Here is a 5,991-nt window from a genome sequence, read left to right on the forward strand (position 1 = left end):
GTCCCCCCTGGATCCCTACCAACCGTCAGATTAGACTTGTGCGGTCCAGATTAGCCACGAGACTACATAAGAGACTCCGTTCTTCTTTCTTCCTCGCTCGCCTCCCGTCCGCCAGTTCCTCCGCCATCGCCTCTCATCCCCATCGACAAAGTGAATCATGAGCCGCTCCGAGACCCTGGGGCGGCTGCCCGAATCACGAATGCGGGCGGCGTGGGCTCCTCGTGCCGACGCCGTGCGCTGAGGTGGCGCGACCTGATCGACCTCCGGTAGGACGGATCGGAGGAGACGGGAGCACGCACGGAACGACCGTGACAGGGTGGCGCTCCGGCGAGACAGGATCTGCGTACGGAAGGCCACCCCTTTCTCCTCCCTCACGCGGCCTCCGCTGCCTCTGGCGTCGCGTTGAGCTGAGCTGTGGGCTGCGGCACCCGCCCAAGGTCGCAGCGGTCGGCGAACCTCCGGAGGAGCTCACGGAAGAGGGCTAGCTTCCTGTACATGGAGCACGCCGCCACCGGTAGCGGACTCAGGACATCCAACACAGCCACAAACACGGCGAGATGTCCGCGCCGCCGTGAAATTGTTCTCTCCAGGAACGTGAACCAATGAACCATCGGCCTCGCGGCTAGGCCAGAGCAATAGCATGCAGCGACGCACGGCTAGGGGCGCGTCTCGGAAGCACTCGGCCGGCGGGAGGGCCTCCGCCGCACCAGCTCCGTTCATCAGGAGCACAACCACACCTCCAGGAGGCCTCCAGCACGCGGGAAGTGAGTCAACCGCGCGACGAGCGGCAGGGACGGGAAGACGCGGCGGTTGTCCGGCGCGAAAGCGATCCCAGGGGTGGACGGTAAACGAAATACCGTCCGCCCCTGGGTCCCTGTCAACTGTCAGATCAGATTTGTGCGGCCGAGATTGGTCACGAGATTACATAAGGAGATCCCGTTTTCTTCCTCCTCTCGCCTCCGGTGCCCCCGTCCCCTCTTCCGGCCAGAGGACCCGCCTCCCTTCGATGACGCGCTGACTGAGAGGGGCTGCCGGCCCCGGCGAAGGAAGGCAGGCGCACGCTGGTTCCTTATTCCGGTGACGTCGTTGGCGGCGAGGCGTACTGCCCGGCGGAACTGCCTTTTCGTCCTGCTACGCGTCGCGAGGGAGCAGGCTCAACAGAACGGGGGCAAAGAACGGCGGCCGCCGCAAGAACATGGAGTTGGCGTGGGGGAGCCTGGGCGCCGCGCGTGCCATGGAAGGTGGAGTGGGTGTTCGACGAAATACCGGACCTCACGTCACCGATGGCGTTGACCGTTGAGTGAGCTCGGTTGCAAGTGTGTCAACGAGTTCTTGCGGTGCTTGATGGGGGTGAACTCCTATTCCGAAAACGAAATGTCTCATCGATGAACATAGAGGTTTCTGCAGTCTGCGCGGAAGACTCGATTGATTCTGATGATTTGCAGACTGCAAACACGCCGGCACGCCGCAGCAGAAGGCATTTTGCAAGCGTGGCTACGAGTGAAAACATGGCATTCGTCAACCAAATGCTCCTCTCAAAAAGAACTCACATCAGCCATGAGGTCGGGACCGGCAGTACGGCACACAGCTCCAAGCGTGACCACTGCAACAGCAGCTCCGGCAAGTCATGCTGAAGAGAAGACAGAAGAGTCTGCCCAATTTCACGTGGATGGTTCAAAGGTGCAGATAGCCTTAATATTTGAGGAAAATTCAGAACAGAAGAACCTATTTGACACGGTATGTTCTATGCTGATCGATTGGCAAGAAACAAATGCTAAAACTGGAAGATGCATTTGACATGACTTGCCAAGGAAAAGATACGGGTTCCATCCCCGTCGCTCGCCAGCTTAATTTAGTAAGATACTATGATAAAAAAAATTAAATCTAGTTGACTACTTAACTACTTCTATTAAATTAAGTAGTTGTTAGTCTAGTACTGTACCCCTTTCTATCTTATCCTTCCTTTGCATCCGTCAAAAAAAAAGAGTACTTCGAGGGCGAAAATCCAACTTTCCAAGAAAGTTCCCTAAACCGGGGATTCACCGAGACAAACAAGAGACAAACGGTTTTTATAGGGATAGGCTATGCTTTTCTTTTCTTTTATTTTATTTTTGCTGCCTGCCTGCTGAATAAAAATAAAAAAAGAGTTGGGTATAGCCCTCTACCATATCTATACAAATAGAATAGTCCATTTATACGGACTGCTAAGTGCGGAGACGGGAATCGAACCCGTGACCTCAAGGTTATGAGCCTCGTGAGCTACCAAACTGCTCTACTCCGCTCTGTAGGGCCGAAAAAGGTTGAATCCAAGTCTCTACCATATCTAGACAAACAAATAGAATAGTCTTTTTCTACAAAATGGAGCGGGTAGCGGGAATCAAACCCGCATCGTTAGCTTGGAAGGCTAGGGGTTATAGTCGACGTTGATTGATTTTTTTTAACGTCTCTAATTCAAAACCGAACATGAAATTTTGATTTCATTTGGCTCCTTTATGGATATTCTCACCACTTAACATCTATGTCAGCTTTTCTGTCTGAATGGAACCAAAACTCTGCTTTCTAGATGATCCCTATACAATAGGATATAGAAATTCTCCTAAATATCTAGTGTTTTGATCTAATTGTAAAAGTGTTAAGTGGTTGGGGATGCTTCATCTCATTTCACAGGAAAATTAAGAAAACAAACTACTGCATCAAAACTAGAAGGGCAAGCTACAGTTCCACTGCCATAGTGTTTTCAGCTTCTTAGACAAGTCTCAGCTGATCAGTAGGGCAAGGCACAAATAAGTTCAGTGAATGAAAGGGAGAAGGAACAGAGGGAACACAAACATCACTAATGAAATGATCTAGGAATGTGCAGCGAGGCGGTGCGAGCAGAGGACAGAACTTCAATTAGATCAGCACCACAATGTATATGTTAAGTTGCTGAATGTTGAGTTCGTTAGCTGTAGTATCAGTATATTCCCTCTTTGTTTCTTTCAGAAGATATTCAGTGAAAGGAAAAAAAAAACATCAGTAGAACCAGTAGTGCAGCAACCATAAATAAAGCTGGATTTGTCCAACTCGTGAAGACAATAGTAAACATCAGTAGAACCAGTAGTGCAGCAACAATGAAGCTGAATTTGTCCAACTTTAAGTTGCAGAATGTTTCTGAATCAATTGCTCTCTACGTTGGGCACATATATCAGAAACTTGTAGATCAGCGGAACGCTGACGACGTATCTTTCGAAGAAAAAAATTGTTGGGGACGTAGTCCTGCAAAATTGCGATTTGAGTTCAGGAATCGATTGCAGAGATACGAACAGCGGGGTCATTGCAGCGGGTGGAGCGGGGCTGCCATACACATGCACATGCACATGCATCTAGCTAGCTGGTCCTGTTGCCCATGCATGTGTATGGGTCTGCTGCTTGTCTGCGTCCATCTGTATTGCATCGATCAGTACACGAAATTCTTATTCGGCGCTGGTGCGCCGCTAGAGGAAGCGGCGAACGGGCATCCTCAACCCGTCGTCTTCAACCTCTGGACGCCGCCGCGACCTAGGGTTTGGGGGGAGGGGGAGGGGGCGGCCAGGGAGGGTGGGAGGTGGGCGGAGCGGCCGACTGCGAGGTCGCCGGCGGCCGGGGTGGTGGCGGGAGGCGGCGGCCTTCATGATTCGGGTTGCTGGGGGTGGGGGGTGGCTCGCCGGTTCCCATGGCCACCAGCCATAAAGGAAGGGGCCGGGGGTGGCGGCGGCCTGGCGATGGAGGCGGGTTGTCCGGCGGAGGGCGCGGCGGCGCGGGAGCGCCGCCGGCCTGGCGGTGCCGGACAACCGGTGGGCGGTGGCCGGCGGCGGGGGCGACGGGACGGCGCGGTGGCGTGCTCGGTTAGTGCGGCGGCGGAGGCCACCGGAGCCGGAGCCGGAGGAGGCGGTCGGCGGTGGGGGCGTCGGGAGAAAGAAGAAAGAAGGAACGGGAAGAAGGCGGGGGCGTACCTGTTGGCTGGCGACGGACGCGCGTCCACCAGCGTCCCCCATCAGTACACCAAGGAATGGAATGGTGGGCTACGCTGTATGAACTACAACTAACTAATGATCTCGAACTGCATGAAGGACAGCCAGCTGCTTGCATGTTGTCCTAGCTATAGCTGCAAATAAACAATGCCCATGAATATTATTCAGGCAGCATATATAGCTTACTGAATATGCAACTGCATGCGTATCGGCAGAAATTAAACTTGACTACCTTCGTCTTCAAGCTAGTCGATCTCTAGTAGAGCTTACTAGGTTGTTGTCAAACGTCGTCACTCACCTCTTCCTTGTTTATTTGCGTACCAAAACCGTCACTTCGCAGTTGCCCTCTCAGAATAACTAAGACCGCCGCGCCGTACGACGTCCTAATTAATCCCCCTGGTTGTCTTGTCATCCTGACCTCTCTCACCTGCTCTCGTTCTCGCCTTTCTGCATACTATTATACTCTAATTTGCGATAGGGAAGTACGTATTATACGAGCATGATCAGTATTAGACCTGTGCGTGTACATATCAATGAATTCGGCGAGACGATCAATTCGTCCTAACTAATTAATAAATTATCAAGAATATAAAGCAGGAACAGAGTCACTACCGGACTCGCGTACTTTGCCGAGTGTCACAGACACTCGGCAACTTCTTTGCCGAGTGTAGCACTCGGCGAAGCGCACATGGCCTTTCTTCTACCGGCGAAGCCGGCTTTTCTCGGGCACTCGGCAAAAAAAATTGAAACGGGACGGACAACAGCAAACTGGCGAACGGGACGAACGGGACGGTCGAACGGGACGGGGTCGAAAACTTTGCCGAGTGCCAGATGGGTGGCACTCGGCAAAGATTCAAACTTCGCCGAGTGCCAAGCTGGCAGCACTCGGCGAAGTTTCAAACTTCGCCGAGTGCTGCCAGCTTGGCACTCGGCGAAGTTTGTATATGTGCTGAGTGCCACGCGTCCGGCACTCGGCAAAGTTTCAGACTTCGCCGAGTGTCAAAGTAATTGCACTCGGCGAATCCTTTTTCTAGAAAATAGAAAAATGGTTGCTTTGCCGAGTGTCAGGGTAATAACATATATACATTCCAGACATTTAATATAGCATATATACGGCACATCCATCACAAATATAGCATAATAGCACAAATATCTCACGGTACATAGCACGAATATCACAAATAACACAAGTCCAACATCGATGCCATAAGTGTAACGTTCAACAAGCACAAGTCCAATAAATTAAACAAGCACAAGTCTAACAAGTACAAGTCTGTAGAACAAATACCATAAACTACTCTAAATCAGCTCGGTGGCCGCTGTGACGCTGCCGGTGCCGGTGAATGCTCGTCTGGAGGCTTATTTGACCCCCAATCGATTGATTCTGCAAAAAGAAATTGAGGATTACATCTTGAGAAACCTGTAAGAGTTCATGTCCCTCTTGACAGTATGACATTCCTAAACTCAATTTGAAAAGATAAAATATTAAATGAATATCCGCTTTTCAACTTTCATATCCTTGACTTAGCTCATGTATATATCAGCCGTGATACCTTCTAATCATTCTTATTAAAAGCATATGTCATTAATCAACCAACCACTAAGTGAGTCTAGATGTTCTTTCAGATATAGCACATGATATATTGACATAAAGTATCTCAAAATTTGAATATGTATGTGCAAGCAAAGTAAATCTATATATCATACTCACAGGAGTGCCTGTAGCGCCAGATGGAGGAAAGATAGAATGAAGGCCTAGCGGTAGTGGAGGCCAGGGCATCGTTGGCGGCGGTTGATAGTTGATTGTCGCGCCAAGGCCTTGGAGGTATGAGAACATGGTCTGCATCTGTTGTTACGCGGCCTCTCGCTCAGCAAGAAGCGCCTGCTCCATCCTCTGCCGCTCCTGCATCCGCTCTTCCTGCCACCTGTGCTCTTGCTCCTGCCTTAGCGTCCGCTCCTCCTCTAGCCTCGCCTCTATCTCCTCCCATTTGGACAAGAATGA

General features: G+C 51.2%; 1 non-coding gene across 1 annotated transcript; it reads right to left on the reverse strand.

Moving 5' to 3' along the window:
* Positions 1 to 2,208: 2,208 nt before the first annotated feature.
* On the reverse strand, positions 2,209 to 2,282 carry TRNAM-CAU. Its single transcript has one exon. It is a non-coding gene; the product is annotated as a tRNA-Met (tRNA).
* Between the last annotated feature and the right edge of the window lie 3,709 nt (positions 2,283 to 5,991).

Source organism: Panicum virgatum, chromosome 3N (genome assembly GCF_016808335.1).
Source record: "Panicum virgatum strain AP13 chromosome 3N, P.virgatum_v5, whole genome shotgun sequence".
Lineage (NCBI taxonomy): Eukaryota > Viridiplantae > Streptophyta > Magnoliopsida > Poales > Poaceae > Panicum > Panicum virgatum.